The sequence below is a fragment of the Oryza glaberrima genome, chromosome 3, assembly GCF_000147395.1.
Source record: "Oryza glaberrima chromosome 3, OglaRS2, whole genome shotgun sequence".
NCBI lineage: Eukaryota > Viridiplantae > Streptophyta > Magnoliopsida > Poales > Poaceae > Oryza > Oryza glaberrima.
Window position 1 is genome coordinate 12,550,933 of NC_068328.1, and position 17,165 is coordinate 12,568,097.

The 17,165-nt window shown below is 45.8% G+C and overlaps 1 pseudogene; it reads left to right on the plus strand.

Moving 5' to 3' along the window:
- The first annotated feature begins 2,614 nt into the window (after positions 1–2,614).
- On the plus strand, positions 2,615–3,975 carry LOC127765098 (uncharacterized; annotated as a pseudogene).
- The last annotated feature ends 13,190 nt before the right edge of the window (positions 3,976–17,165 follow it).

The following is a 17,165-nucleotide window of genomic DNA, read 5'->3' on the forward strand; positions in this document are numbered from 1 at the left end:
TCAATATCCTCAACTCTTTTCGGTGCTCAGACCCTCCATCTCCTTTCTTCCTTGACTCCGTGAACATATCCCTGTCTACCCTTCGAATTCCTCTTGCACTCACTCTAATCTGCCTCTTTCACTTCACATTACAAATCTCCTAAACTTCTGGTTATGTTCGTAACTAGAGTACTTTTATGTTCTATCTGTGGGTTTTGAGTTCTCTTTCGTAACCGTTCTTATATTTTTTTATCAAAAAGTCTATACAAACCATTACGAAAAGTAAAAAACAGGTTGAAACCTGTATGACCAACCCACTATTAAACAGGCCACCAATCATCCGTGACCCATTAAAGCTCAAATATCATCTCATCTGTTTAAATTAAGAGAGTAGTTATATCTATGACATCATAATATTTAAAAAAACAGTCGACATGTATTTATATTGTAAGTTCGTAAATTACACATAATTTTAGTGCATTTATGATGTAAGTCTGAAAAATTACATATGTAATTAATATGCAATTATAGTATAAGCACGATGTAATTAGCACGCGTGGGATCGTAAACAAAATAGCATTGGAAAACACGGCTCAAATCAATAATGATGGAGTCGGCAACGGCTGATTTGGGCTCAGGTGGAGTTGAGATCCAGAAATCTCATCATTGCTCGCAGATCGAATCGGCAACGACAACTCCGGTGAAATGGTCAATCATAAACAAAAGTAGGTCGGAAAACACTGCTCAAATCGAAGGAAATGCAAAGAAAATAGCCCAGTAATCTCACCAAATCATGCTCCAAGTTTTGCCGCCTCCAATCAAAAGAAGCCTGTCGAAGATTAGGCAAAGCGAACTCAAATCTATGCAGACATCGGGGAAAATCAAATCGTCTCTCCAAGCGGAACGCAAGCTGTCGACAAATAAATATTCAACCGGAGAACAGCAGGGAACAGTAACGTGGACCTAGTTAATTAGCAGGTAAAATCTAAACCGAGAGCGCTCTCGATTTAGTATTAAAGAGCGATGCATCCGTGAGAGAAGGTTTACTTGCAACTGGTACACTTATGTGAGAGACGTACGTGAGAGATGGTCTAGTTGTTTACTATTGCACAAAGTGTATCTCTTTTTTTTTCTTCTTATGGATTTTTCTCTTAAAATATTTATTCGATCTACAATATGACTACACCATTGTGTTCGTTGGTACACTTACGTGAGAGACGTATATGAGAGATGGTCTAGTTGTTTACTATTGCACAAAGTGTATCTCTTTTTTTCTTCTTATGGATTTTACTGTTAAAATATTTATTCGATCTACAATATGACAACACCATTGTGTTCGTTGTAATTAAATCTTTATAACAATATCTTACATGATTATATTATAATAAAAAATATTTATGTTGTAAATTACTTTTATCATATATATGTAAGTTACTTTTATCATACGTATAAATTACTTTTAAATTTGATTAAGTTACTTTTTAGACATTCAGTGAACAATATACTTTACTTTATCGTTAGTTCTATAATATGTTGATTAGATTTAATTTTTAGATAAACTTAGGTTTTTACCTCCATAATAGATTTACTTTTGATGTCGTGACAAGTTACTTTTTTTTTTACTTTTTTTAAGTTACTTCTATAATATATATAAATTACTTTTACCATTTATTGAATTTACTTTTATATGTCTAAGAAGTAATTTAATGAAATCTAAAAGTAATTTAGATATATTATAAAAGTAAATTGTATTTTTCATAAAAAAATATTATCATGTGAGATCTTGTTGTAAAGATTTAATTGTTACGAACACAACGGTGTAATCGGATCATATATCGGATGAGTGATTTAAGAGAAAATTCTATAAGAAAAAAAAAAAAACATGCACAGTAGCAACAAGAGAAGTCGTTGGTTAAGACAATCTAGCTTACATCACCCTCCATCCCATAATATAAGGGATTTTGAGTTTTTACTTGCACTGTTTGACCATTTATCTTATTCAAAAAAATTTAGAATTATTATTTTATTTTCTTTGTGATTTACTTTATTATTCAAAGTACTTTAAGCACAACTTTTCGTTTTTTATATTTACACAAATTTTTTGAATAAGACAAGTGGTCAAACATTGCAAGCAAAAACTCAAAATCCCTTATCCTATAGGAAGGAGGGATGCTAGCATGGATCTCAAAAACCATCTAACGGCTAAAAAACGAATGATGGAAGGTTTATAAATCTGTCAAATGATAGTTAGCAATTCCGCTTAATACCACTACCGTTCATATGCTAAATTTGACTTTGTTGAACAGTACATTATGTGTGTTATACGAATTTGATCAAAATAGTGTGCCGTGCATACGTTTTTTTTTCTTTTTTTCTAAAACAAAGTAGCAGGAAAACTCAAAGCACTGCCAAGCGATTCTACACGTCTGATTCTGCATGTCCTTCGATTATCTCAATGCGTTCATCTCGCGTCGTTCGACTGATGATCTCCATGTTTATCTCTTGGGCCCTTGGGGCAATACGTTTTATATATGGGCTTACGTATCCTTAAGCAAAACTAAAAACAAAAACCTTATTTTTTAAAAAAAAACAAAAACAAAAACCCTAGGTAGCAGCCAGCACACGCTCTCCAAACATGGCGCCGCCGCCGCCGCCGTGCGAGAGACGGCCAGTAAGCCTGAGCGACGACATGGTCGCCGAGATCCTCCTCCTCGTCCCCGCCAACTCCGTCGGCCGCCTCGCCGCCGTGTGCAAGCCGTGGCGCCGCGTCGCCGCCGACCCGACCTTCCTCGCGGCCCGCGAGCGCCGCGCGCCGCCGCTCCAGCTCCTCCGCGTCTCCAGGCGGCCGTCGGACTCGAACGGCAGGCAGTACGACGATGCCGAGCTGAGCGTGGTCGTCCCCGCCCCGCTGATCTCCGGCGGCGCCGAGGGCGAGGAGGCGCGCCGGCCCCTCGCCCGCTACACGGCGTCGTTCCCCGGCGGCTACACCCACTGCACCCTCCTCGCGTCCTGCGACGGCCTGCTCCTCTTCGCCGACCACCGGCGGCGCCTCCGCGTCATCTGCGACCCGACAACGCGGCGGTGGTCGGGCCTCCCGCCGCACCTGTCGTCCGCCGCGCTGGGCTTCTACCTCCACCGGCCGTCCGGCGAGTACCGCGTGCTGTCCAAGGGCCCCGATCCGTCGCGCAAGCACAGCTCGTCGTACTTCGTCATCTCGGCCGGCGGCGGCGGCGAACCCCGGCGGCTCGGCGGCGCGACCGCCGACCAGCTCGTGGAGAGACACCCGTGCTCTCACCTGGGCCACGTCGCCGCCGGGGGGAAGCTCTACTGGATGGGCGACCTCGTAGAGGCCGCCAGACACCCGCACCTAAACCCCTACGCCCCCGCGAAGCTCGTGGCGTTCGACACGGTGTCCGAGGCGTTCCGGCTGGTGGCGCCGCCGCCGGAGACGGTGGCGAACAACGGCGACGACGACGACGTGCTGATGTTCGAGCTGGACGGGGCACTCGCGGTGCTGAAAGGCGGAGCGATATCGACGCTCAAGCTGTGGGTGCTCGACGATGACGTCGGCGGCGGCGGCGGCGGCGACGCCGGCGAGCAGGGGGCACCTGTCTGGGAATGCAAATATAGCTGCATGTTACCAGTCTCTACGCCGGCGAGCGTGGCCGTGTGGGATGACGACGGCGGCGGCGGCGACGACGCCGGCGGCGCCACGTTCACCCGGCGTCGCATCACGCTGTACGGCGTGGATGAGACGGCGGCGAGGGGGAGGGCGCTCCACGTGTTCGCGTGCGGCGCGCGCAACGGCGGGTTATTGCAGGTGGCGTTCAGGGATAACACGGTGGCGCACGCCTTCTTCAAGACGCATCCGTCGCCAGCCGTGCGCACGTTTGGGTTTCTCTGATCTCGAGAGGCGGCTGCGATGATCGTCGACGGTGCACGAGTGGAATTGGTGTGTAATTTATTGCACATGGAAAATTGCTGGACTCATTTATATTTTTTGGACTAGATGTATGCATGCAGTTTTAATTTTGTATGTTTTTTAACATGCATAAGTACTATTTGTTGGAAATAGTGCATACTTAGCCATTAATTTTATTCCAAGCATTATTATTTGAGAGCATATACAGCAAGCATAACCTACTTGCGACATGATAGGACAAGAAAAACTCATAAATTCTATCATGCTAGATATCAAAAAAGACATAAATAACCAAGCCAAGTAAGTCATTAGGCTAATCACAATGGTAATCTAACCGCAATATTTTAATCTAGATGAACAGTACCATGCATATACAAAACTCAGGTACGAACAAAACTAAATTAGAAATGCACCGGTTCCTTTCCTTTGTAAACGAAAGAATTCACTCACTGAATGGATCGACGAAGATCAGCGAGTCGAAGCACTGCAGTCAATCGATGATGTCGAGCGGCCGTGTAGAAATACGCTGCCCAGAAACCTTTACACCGCCCCCGTGCAGGTGCGAATGCGGCGAAGGCTCGGAGACACCGCTCGCCGGAATGCTCGTTGCACGATGAGCACCACGGCCGGCTTGGATCGACGGCGACGCAACACGGCGGTAGTTGAGGAATTTCAGAGTAGATGGCTGTTGTGTTCTGTATCCTTCAAAGACGTCTCCTTCACTCCTATATAGAGCTAACACTGAACGGCAGCCCACGCTCAATCCGTTGCTCCTCCGTGTCAAAGCCGGATCGGCTCCGTGAGAACGCAGCCGCCAAATGGCCACAAGCGCATGTTCTCTCTTCACGTGAGAACCAAGTCTTCAGGTGATTGAATCGATCAGCAGAGGTTGTTGTATGCAAGCATCTTTTCATCCAACACATGCTTATCGTGCGGCTAAGCATTAGGCATTTAATTTGATAAAATGATCAATGTCTCCAAGCATGTTATTTCCATCACTATTCATTATTTTTGTTGAAAAATGCTCCACCTAGCCGCCTCTGGCATTTCCTCCTCTCTTACACCGGGATGTTGAAGTGCGGGTTTGGTGAGGCCTGCACCGCGAGGACATAACGGCATGTACAAGGGTTGTTAATCACTACTTAAAACACACACACAAATGATACGGTATTATAGGTGGCGGAACAGTTAAAACTGGTTCCTATACACTTTTTCTCATCCTTGCGGAAAAAAAAATAGAACCAACACTTTTCAAAACTATGGATGCCGGTTATAAAGAAATACTACTGACACCAATACTATAAGTGTCAGTTTACTTAGAAGAAACGATACCTCTAATATATTATAGGTGTCGGTTAATTAGAAAAACTATATAAAAAAAAGAGCCGAGCCTATCAACCACCCATATATCCCGTCCTGTCCTTATCCCTATAACCCCCCTCTCTCTTGTCCCTGCTCCCTCGCCCTCATTGGCGGCAGATCTAGTGGTCCTTCTCCCTCTCCGCCAACAAGATTTTCTTGGGGCGGATCCAATGGAGGCGATGGCATCGTTGCTCCAGCGAGCGGATCCAGTGGCGGCGGTGGCTTTCCCGGAGGTCCTCTACCACCTCCATTCCCCTTCCGTCCCAAGCTTCTTGCACGGCAGATCCGGCGGCGGTGACGACTTGTTTTGGATGATGTTGTTGTTGTTGTGTTGTTGTGACGATGATTATGATCTAGAGTTCGTTGTGGATTGATCTAATGGTTCAAAGTGTTTGATTTTGGGGGCGAAGCAGGGTGGATGTGCTCGGTGCCCCCCCTGTTTTTCATCCCGAGAACCTTAAAGGTGCCGGTTCCTAAACCAGCATCTTCGAGGTGACTCAAAGGTGCCACTGCTAGGTGTTAGTTGGGAATCGACAGTAGGTGCCAGATTTCTTAATCGAAACCTAACACGCTTTGTGTGGCACTGAATAGTGATCTCTTACTCTTCCTAATTATGAGTGTTTGTTGACATGGAAGAGAGAGAAAGAAAAGAGGCAAACAATTGTTGCTACTGGTAACAACGGCTTAACAACGACACTTAGCCTCTAGAACATAGAAACACTCTTGCATGAGGGTGAAAAGAATTGAAAGAATAGTAATAAAAAACAATATATTTCCGTTCCCATCACTACTACCAAAACCATCTTTCGTGGCGGCAATTTTGGGTTTTCACTGGTGGAATTTGAAGCCGTCACAAAGCAAAAGGCCAGTGAAAATCAAGATCTTCGCTAGCGGTTATCGACCGCCAGTGATAATTCATTTTTACTAGCGGTCGTCTTAAGGCAGCCGCCAGCGAAAATCCATTTTCGCTGGCGACAGGCATAAGACGATCGCCAGCGAAAATGAATTATCGCTGGCGGGTTACACCATGCCAGCCGCCGGTGTAAATGTTGGCCAAGTTTTTTAAAAAAATGATGGACAGAGCGACACCGCTCCGCCCGCCTCCATCAACGCTCCACCATTCAAAAATTTCACAGAAATTTACCCAAGCATTCTAAAATTCACAAAAATTTACATTCAAAAATTTCCATTCACCCAAGCTTTCAAGCATCACAAAAATTTGAAGTCGTCATCGTGGCACCTCCCCCATCAGCGTTGGCGGTAGATCCGGCCTCCCAGGTCATCGCGGCGGCGGATCCGGCCACCCCTGTCGTCGCGGCGGTGGATCCAGCCTCTCCCGTCGTCGCGGCGGCCGGATCCGGCCGGCCCCGATCTCCTGGCAGTAGAGGCGACGGCAGCCCGCGGCGATGGTGGCGACGACAGCTGGTGGTGGTGGAGGAGGGAGAGAGAGAAGGAGAGCCCGTCACCGGATCCGTCGCCCGCGTCGTCGTCGTTGCCGAGACTAGACGTCGCCGAGCCAGCTGGATCCGTCGCGCCAACACCGTCCCCGCCGCAGAGCCCGATCACCGCCGCAGAGCCCGATCACCACCGCCACCCATCCCCTTTGCCACCGTCGGAGCCTCCATCTCCTGCGCCGTCGGTGGAGAGGGAGGAGGAGAGGGCTACGCGTCGGTGGGAAGGGAGGAAAAGGGAAGAGTGGATCTAGGAGTGTTGAGAGGAGGGGATAGGAGGGCAGGGGTGGCGCGGGGAGCCGCAGGTCACTGCCGCCAGAGCCGGCCTTGCCGTCGCCGGTGGGGAGGCCGGGATGGAGGAGGAGAGAAGAGGAGGGGTAAGAAGAGGAGGGGATGTGGAGAGAAGGAGAAGAGGATGAGATAGGTGAGTGGTTTTTAATGTGAGGGATATTGGGTACGAGCTGGGTTTTTTCTGGCGGTTCTGTTTATTGGCCACCAGGAAAAATTCGACCGTCAGCGAATTATATATTTTCGCTGTCGGCGCACCTAAGTGACCGCCACCTGTCAGGGTTATGGATACCACATACCTAATAGTAGTTGACTAAATCTCGGCAGGACCCACCACATACCATGTCCTATACGGAAACAACCTGTGGATATAGGAGAAGTTCCGGATAAGGAAAGACAACCAGAGTTCTACATGGAAACGACAAGGACTACTCGGATTGTATCCATATTGGTTTTCCTAGTTTTACTTAGACAAGGAGACACCTATGGGTATAAATACAAGGCCCCCTAGGAGGAGAGGGGACACGGACAATCAACACCCACAATCAACATACATGGAACAACAGAAGCCACAACATACAAGCCAACATACGCCAAGACAAGACGCCGGATATCGACTTCGGAAATAAGCACGGCTAGTCCCGTACGGTGTCTCCGGATACTGTCAGGAGAGACGAAAGCGCTATCTCTGATCTCGCTGGGCACGAATTCGAGGAGGAAGACTACCCTGTTGTTGACTACAAGTCAGACCTTCAGACCGCCAAGTCGACAACAGTTAGATAGGCTACCCAAAATATTGTACTGGTGTGATTATGGTGAATAAGAGCAATATCGGCTTCGGCCAACAGGAAGTAGGGTTATTACCTGACAATTCAGGGGCCCGAACCTGTATAAAAATCCCTGTCCCCGTCTCTTTTACGATCTCGACAAATGCAGAGTCGTCGCGCCCAACCTACCAGCGAAGACCGACAACCTATCTCATAGCACCGGCCATGGCTGGACTACTCGAGAAAAGGTTGTTAACGGATAATTCCTCATGAACGCCGTCAGCTTGATCACCCGACATGATTACGAACGGACATCCGGATACGCTACAAGTTGGGTGTGTGAGTCATGCTGGCCACATGAGACGCACATGTAATAAACCAACTCTAGCACCTCCATTGGTGTTCGAGAGATATAGCAATCTCCCGCACCGCAAGCTTCCTTTAGTGTTCGAGAGATGATTCTACTCGCTCGCTGGTTCTCGAACCAGTACGTAGCAATCTCCCGCACCGCAAGCTTCCATTGGTGTTCGAGAGATGATTCTACCCGCTCGCTGGTTCTCGAACCAATACGTAGCAATCTCCCGCACCACAAGCTTCCATTGGTGTTCGAGAGATGATTATACTCGCTCGCTGGTTCATCTCTCGCACCGCAACCTCCATTGGTGTTCGAGAGATGATTCTACGCGTTCGTTGGTCCTCGAACCAGTACGTAGCAATCTCTAGCACCGCATCCTCAGACGGTCGAGGTACGACTACAACAATAACGCAGCGGTTCTCGCACCACGACTTCAAATGATCGAGAGACACCTACTCACTGGTTCTCAACCAGTCAATCGTAGCGATCCCTCGTACATTTACTTCTAGTGGTTGAGTTACGACTACTACCTGGTTCTTGACCAGAGGTGTAGCGATTCTCCCATTACCTCTACTTCAACAAAGTTGATATCAAGTGCACAATATCACCAAGTGTTTTACCTAGAGATCCCTTACCACAAAGACACCTAGCGTTGAAACCTATCCTAATGTCCCTTTACACCGTCCTGACAAGGCCTCTGAGGAACCTAAGGGAACTTCGGCTGGGGACGCCTTATCGGATCCTTCAAAGACGAAAGACCATGTAAGATCTGGTCGTGTAAGAGTTCTCGCCATGCGTATTAACTAAGCCGTGTAATCGGAAATTGGATTTTCCAACTTCACGGCAGGGGGCTACGATCAGTGCTTGTTCAACCGAGGCAGGTCAAAGGTCCAAGAGCCTTATATTCTAAGAACGATTCTCCAACGACAAGGCTGGGGGTTAGGGAGAGTGTATAACTCAACAAACTGACTGATCGAAGTCGGTAAAGGAGTAGACGCTCATATACAAAATATCGGTCTGTAAGTTTAATTCATTTTCGGTTTTCCATACATATTATAACATGTCACCCTTTGAGCATTTGCTCGGGGGCTATTTCTATCTAATATTCTTTTCTGAGTATTGATTTTAGGAAAATTCTATTCGACATTGTCGAAGACTTCATGTCTCTATGGTTCTACACTAAGATCGCTTAAGGCGAGTACGACAAATGTTGACAAGGCTCCGTAGCAAACTCTACGCCTTGACTTCAATCCAAATTCTCGATTACAGCAATACGGGAGACTTACTCGTATGCTCTGTACTTTCTTGGTTGACGTCGGAGATTGGCTCAGACAAACACTTTAGGTGCCCGCACGAGGCTAATAAAGGAAGTCTAACGTTATCTCTGAACTCACCGAGAACGGTCACAAGAGCTCGATAACAGTTCCTCCAAGGTCTGCGGTTGAGAATATGAACTCGCTCATTTGCATTGAAGTCGGGGGCTACTGTCAAGGTTATGGATACCACATACCTAATAGTAGTTGACTAAATCTCGGCAGGACCCACCACATACCATGTCCTATACAGAAACAACCTATGGATATAGGAGGAGTTCCGGATAAGGAAAGACAATCAGAGTTCTACATGGAAACGACAAGGACTACTCGGATTGTATCCATATTAGTTTCCCTAGTTCTACTTGGACAAGGGGACACCTATGGGTATAAATACAAGGCCCCCTAGGAGGAGAGGGGACACGGACAATCAACACCCACAATCAACATACATGAAACAACAGAAGCCACAACATACAAGCCAACATACGCCAAGACAAGACGCCGGGTATCGACTTCGGAGATAAGCACGGCTAGTCCCCTACGGTGTCTCCGGATACTGCCAGGAGAGACGAAAGCGCTATCTCTGATCTCGCCGGGCAAGGATTCGAGGAGGAAGACTACCCTGTTGTCGACTACGAGTCAGACCTTCAGACCGCCAAGTCGACAACAGTTAGATAGGCTACCCAAAATATTGTACTGGTGTGATTATGGTGAATAAGAGCAATATCGGCTTCGGCCAACAGGAAGTAGGGTTATTACCTGACAATTCAGGGGCCCAAACCTGTATAAAAATCCCTGTCCCCGTCTCTTTTACCTCAGTCTCGCGTGTACCCTGGTACCAACGATCCCCATACTATGCAAATACCGGAATCGCAACATCAAACGTCGACACCACCAAAAATTGACAATTTTTTGTTGGCGGCCGCTTTAGACGGGCCACCAGTGAAAATTCATTTTCGCTGGCGGTCGGTGCCCCCACCCCCTTGTTACGACTTTGCTGGCGGTTTTTACATTTTTCCGCCAACGAAAATAATAAGCCAATGCCATAAAAAATCGTTTTCTAGAGGTGAATTATTATAAAGATATATCTCTAAATAATAATTTTTGTATTATCTTATAGACTATATACTTGTCTCTAACATCGAGCATCCTCTCATCGACGTGCTCGCGCTGCTAGTGCTTCCTACCAACGACATCATGTCACGACGAGAAGCCAAGCTGGCTAGATTGGCTACACTTCCAAAGCTTTTAAATTTTTTGATGTGTCTACGGTCATCGAAACTTGATATTTGTGGCAGAGTATGCCATCTTCTTACCCCGATGAAATCCCACGTATTGTTGCTCGCTAGCTAAGAATGTCTAGCGAACTTAGCCAATTTATAGTGACAAAATGATGGCCAAGTAGATTTTGTCCCCGGAGAAGATATCCTCTCGTTTTGTACATAGCGTTTAAAATTTTTGAAAAAAAAATCAAAATAGATCAATATATAATATATCTTTCCACAAATATTCAAGTTGAAATTTGAATTATACAACGCAAACAAATAACAAATTTGATCACAGATTACGCATTATATTCATAGTCAAATTTCAAATTTGTTGTTTCTCTTCTACTTTTACATATTGAATTTGAACATACACATATTTGTGAAGTAATATATCATTATATTGATCTTTGTTACTAAATGTCTTTAAATTTTTGATAACTTTTTAAGCGACATGAAAAATCCTAAAGGTATGAATGGAGTAGTTTCCCAAATAATGGCAACAATATTTGAATCTGAATGTGAATCGAAGCAAGTAAATATAGGAAAAACATGGTAACCTACGTTTTCTTTTAGCAACTTGGAAGAATGGCGATAGAACAGGAGACGGATTCTAATAACTTGAGTGGACGTGCACCCGTTTATTGTATGTCAACTAAATGGTTATGAAAAAAATTCAAAAAAAATGACTAGATAGATCAATATGTAATATATCATACTATAAACATGCAAGTTCAAAATCAACTTCTACAAGTTGTAACAAAAAAAACAAATTTAACTGCAACTATACATGCATATACTAATTTGAGTTTTAGTTGCTTTATTTTTACAATTTATAGAAGTTGAATTTTAATTTGCATGTTTGTAGAGTGATATATTACATATTGATCTATCTTGTCAATTTTTTTTTAATTTTTTTTCATAACTATTTGAATTACATGTATTAAATGGATGAACAATCAAGAGTTTCCCGATAGAACGTGCCGTTGTTGATTCTATTGTCATGTACCATCTCCCTGGGATTGCGCGTCACGTATCTCTGTTAGTTAGCAGCGGAAAGGATTGGAGAGGGCTACGCGTCGGACGTCCGGATATTTGCAAATCTCCTGATGATGTTGCATTATATGTTAAAATATGTTGCAATGTTTCATTGCTCGAAAAAAAAGTTTCAACATGAATTGTTTTTGGGATTGTCTGTATATCTGTTGACAGAAAATCCCACTTCCCATCTTTCAAATTTTGAACCGTCGGATACACTTTGAGATTCGTGCAGAGGTATTAACCCTAACACTCCTCTCGTTCCCCTCCCCTCGCTCATGTCGCCGCCGCCACTCCCTCCCATCACGCATTCCACCGCCACCTACCGATCCCCCGCCGCCACCACCCCGCCTCGCCGGCTGGCCGAAGGGCGTCAACGGCGCCGTCGAGGCCCCCCGGCCAGCCCCTTCCCCTCCCTCTCCTCTTCTTTCCTCAAGCGGATGGCGGCGCACTGTCCCCGTGCCGCCGTCTTCCCTGTCTCCGGCGGCAGGGCACCACCACCGGCCGCCTCCTCCTAATACACCCTTCTGCTTTGCCCCCGCCGCCTACACCGGCCCACCGCCAGCTTCCGACCCCGCGGCTTCGGCGGCGCCCACCGCCGCCTTGCCGCCCACCTCCGCCTCCCTCTTCCCCCTCCCCCTCCAACCCTTCCCACCCCCACCCCAACCCGGGACCCTAACCCGTTGGGTCCTCTGCCGGAGTCTAGGGTGTCGCCGGCGCTGGAGAAGAAGAGGAGGTCGCCAGAGTTGGAGGAGAAGGCCCTGGAGCACGAATCGCAAAGTTCATCCGGTGGACCAAAATCTGCAAGATTTGAAGGTAGATTTTCTGTCGATAAATCGTTAGCATTTCCGAAATACTTATTGGCCACATCTTAAAGAAAAATAATCGGAGTTGCCAGAAAACTTCGCCAAGTTTTTTTTCCTAGAACTTTTAAATTTGTGACTATTGGAGAGTTGTGCATGATGGAAAAAACCGATGCGGAAAGGAAAAATCGGGCACCCGTCTCTCTCTCGTCTGTTCCCCGTATCTGTGTTCCAGCGCCGGCGGCTGTTCGCGGGGTGGTCGGTGGCGGCGGCGGCGTCGTATAGGAGGGTGAGGAGGCGGATGATGGGCCAGCTTATGGCGGCGGCAGCTATGCAAAGGTCATTGGTGACGACGTTCGAGAAGGAGCGGAGCTGGGGGTCGTCCTTCATCCAGAAGCACTGGACGATGCAACAGCTCCGGCGAGGTGACCCGCAATCGTGGTGACCGCAGTGCGGCTTGCTAGAGAAATCTGTCGCTGTTCTCGAGGGTTCTCAAGGGTTGGATGTTCGAGAACTTCCTCCGCGCGTAAGCTTAATGGCCTCTTTAGCCGGCGATGCAACAGCTCCGGCGAGGTGACCAGCAGTCGTGGAGCCGCAGCGCAGCTTGCAAGAGAAGTCCGTCGAGGTGACCAGCAGTCATGGTGCCGCAGCGCGGCTTGCCAGAGAAGTCCGTTGCCGTTCTCAAGGGTAAGGGTTGGATGTTCAAGAACTTCCTCCGCGCGTAAGCAATGTTTCGGCTAGTGTACTCGTGATGTTTTTCTATGTATAAATCAAATGTTGCAGTGGATTTTAAATATTGTTTAATGGGTCTGTCTATCCATTTGTCGTGTGATTTCTAACAAAAAAAAATCACCCAGATTTTTTCTGCCTTTATATTTACATCCAACGAACTACAAAAGAAAATAAAAAAAACATATTTACTTACACATTATTTTTATAAAAAATTACAGTGCACTTACATATCATATCAACTGAATTTACAAATATAATTTTAGTTATGTAGGACTGTAATTTTATATTTTAAAATGTAATTTTAGTTATATAAGACTGTAATTTTATATTTTTTAAAAAAATAACAAATACATATTTACTTATACCAAAATTACAGTGCACTTACATGTCATATCAACTGAAATTACAAATATAATTTTAGTTATATATGACTGTAATTTTATATTTTAAAGAAAATAACAAATACATATTTACTTACACATTAGTTTTATCAAAATTACATTGCACTTACATGTCATATCAACTAAATTTACAAATGCAAATTTAGTTAGTTATATAGGATTGTAATTTATATTTCACGACGACGAGAGGAACGGTGTCGCTCGCCGAATAGCGTTGGTGGTACTGCCGGTGGCCGGCTCGCCGGTCAGAGGCCACCTTGCTACCATGTTTCTCTATCACGGTGCACGCGTGGGCTAGCTGACACAGGCCGTGACCGTGAGCTGCAGCTCACATCACAAGTGGTGCATAGCGTGCGGCCAAAAAAAAAAAGTGTGAAATGCCATAGAAAAAATCACACGGGAGATGGATAGCAAAATCGTTGTTTAATAATATCATCTTGATGGATACGGAGTTTATTGTTGTACATGGGGGTAAGTGTTTCAATGACTTTAAATCGTTTGTTGCATATGTTGATCTAATTTTTTTTCATCTAGCGATCTAACCGTGCTTCTCTTTTTGTTTTTAACAATTGAAACATTATTTCGCAATTGATGAAATAATGCTTTTTATAGGGTGAAGCAACGTCCGATTCAAAACATCGGGCGACCGATTTATAGGGGTTCGTTTAAATTTTTTTTGCACACGGATCACGCGCCACCAAACCCCGGGACTCGACGCCGACGCGCCCACCACCCGAAGCCAATTTGATCCCACGTCACGGGGGGCGCCTCTGCGTCGCCGTCGGAGAAAAAGCTACAGTAGCTGGACAACCGGGATCCATGGTGCTACGGGCCTTCCGCTGGCAAGAAAGATCCTGTCGTCCGAGGCGTTCCGGCTGATGTCTCGTCCGCCGGCGACGACGACGCGGTGGGGAACACGGACGTGCTGCTGTTCGAGCTGGTCGAGGGACGGGTCACCTCATGCTTCTGGAGCTGCACCAGACGCGCCGTCGCCGGAGACGACGACGACGACGACGACGCTCGTCATCAGGGGTGTGGGCGGCCGCTCGAGGACAAGGATGCATGCGGTGGGCGCCGTGGCCGCCGTGTGGGAGGACGTCGATCGACGACCGCCGCGCCGCGGCGCTCACCACCCATCGTCGCATTGATATCAACGGGGGTGCTGGACACGACGACGGAGGCGGCGGCGGCGAGGAGGGCGCGCGGCGGCGCATCTTCGCGTCCGACGCGTCGCGATTCGCGTTCAGCGAGAACATCGCGGCGCACGCATGGCTTCTTCTCGACGCATATCCGATCCGTTCCATATGATGTACGTACTAGATCGACGGTGCATACGAGGCCACGTACACACAAACAAACTACGGGGAGATGGATTATATTAGTTTGAGATTTGTGGCATCAGTTTTTTTCGTGTTTTTTTAATTATATGATGAGGATTTTTTTTAGATAATGGAATTATATGATGAGGATAATTTGTTGAATGGAGTTAGGTATTCTGTACTTTTTGTTTAGCACAGGAACCATCATCTCTTACGTCACCCCATACGTCATCAGCGGCAGCTTGGTCGGGTCGCCCGTCGCCGTCGCCGTCGAACCATAGAGAAGCCACCGCTCCTCCCTCCCTCTCGACTCCCGTCACCTGTCATCCTTGATCCTCCCTCCCCTCCCCGGCAACGCTCCTTAGTACGCCCTCGACAACGACCACTCATCACCATCTCTACTCCTCTTGACAACTCGCTACTATCCCTCCTTTTTACTACATTATAAATCGTTTTCATTGTTAGACCCTGTTTAGATGCCGGCAAAATTTTTCACCCTGTTACATCGAAAGTTTAGACATATGCATAGAGTATTAAATATAAATGAAAAAATAACTAATTATATAGATTGCGTGTAAATTACGAGACGAATCTTTTAAGCCTAATTGCTCTATGATTTGATAATGTGGTGCTACAGTAAACATTTGCTAATGACGGATTAATTAGGCTTAATAAATTCGTCTCGTAGTTTTACAGGCGGAGTCTGTAATTTGTTTTGTTATTAGTCTACATTTAATACTTCACATGTGTGTCCGTATATACGATGTGATACGCCAAAACTCTACACTCCTGATCTAAACACAGCCTTATACAAAAGTTTGATCAAACTTATAAAAAACACATTAACATTCATATAGCATCAAATTAATGCCATTATATCTTCAAATTTGTTACTATATTTTTATGTTACTTGATTAAATCTAAATGGGTTTGACTTTGAAATTAAAACGACGAACGGAAATGGTACTACCCACCAACCGAGATGCGGATGAGACTCCGCTGACTTTGTGCAGTTTGCAGTTGTGGCACCGATATGTGGGCCTTATAGCCTTGCACAAAGTTAGGGGATCTGTTTCCTCGAGATGTTGGGCGCTTGACACGCCGACCCTACTCCCCCGGACATCGTCGTCTCCAACCAACAATAACGGCTTGTTTGGCAACTCGAGGTAAGAGGATTGAGAGTTTACACGAGGGAATTGATGATGAAATTAAAATGGGAATTTGATTTTTATCCCAATATCTTGTTTGGTGGAGGTGGTGGAAATTGATAGGGAGTTTAGTTGGAGATTAGGTCATTAATGAAAACGGATGGCTGTGATTTGTTTAGGCAAAGTAAAGGAGGAATTCCCTCCCAATTACCACCTCTACCCAGGTATTGAAAAGGGGGACTTCCTTTCTCAATTCCCTATCCCATCGCGCCAAAATTCACATGTCTCCTAACCAAACAAAATACTCCTCCGTATTTTAATGTATGACGCCGTTGACTTTTTAAAAAACGTTTGATCTTTCGTCTTATTCAAAAAATTTATGTAATTATCATTTATTTTATTGTGACTTGATTTATCATCAAATGTTCTTTAAGTATGACATAAGTATTTTTGTATTTGCATAAAAAATTTGAATAAGATGAATGATTAAACGTTGGTTAAAAGTCAACGGTATCATACATTAAAATACGGAGGGAGTATTTAATAGCCTCGTCTTTCTAAACTCCCAATCCCTTGTAAGAGCAGGTACAATAGCAGGCTATAAACCAGCTATAAATATATTTTAAAAAGATAAAGGAAGAGAGAGAAGAGCAGCGAGCTACAGATCTGTAGCCAGCTGCAACACGGACTACAAGACGTAATGTGTATGACAGGTGGTACCAGGTATTAATAGTATAGTAAGCAACTATTGTATGAATTGGCTATTATATTGGTTATAGATAATTTAGAGCTAGTAGTGGGCTATACTATTGAACTTGCTCTAAAAACTCCCTCCGACCAAATGGGCCGCAAAGACAGTGATAAATAATCCATGTGAGGCAGTCACAGGTAAAAAAAAAAAAAAAAAGCTTCTCTAATCCTGGCTCGTGGCCTGACACCTGTCCAGATGGGAACGAATCGAGCGGAGGCTAGCGAAGTAGTAGCGAGTGTAGCATCTTCTCGCGCGCTGGTCTCCCCAC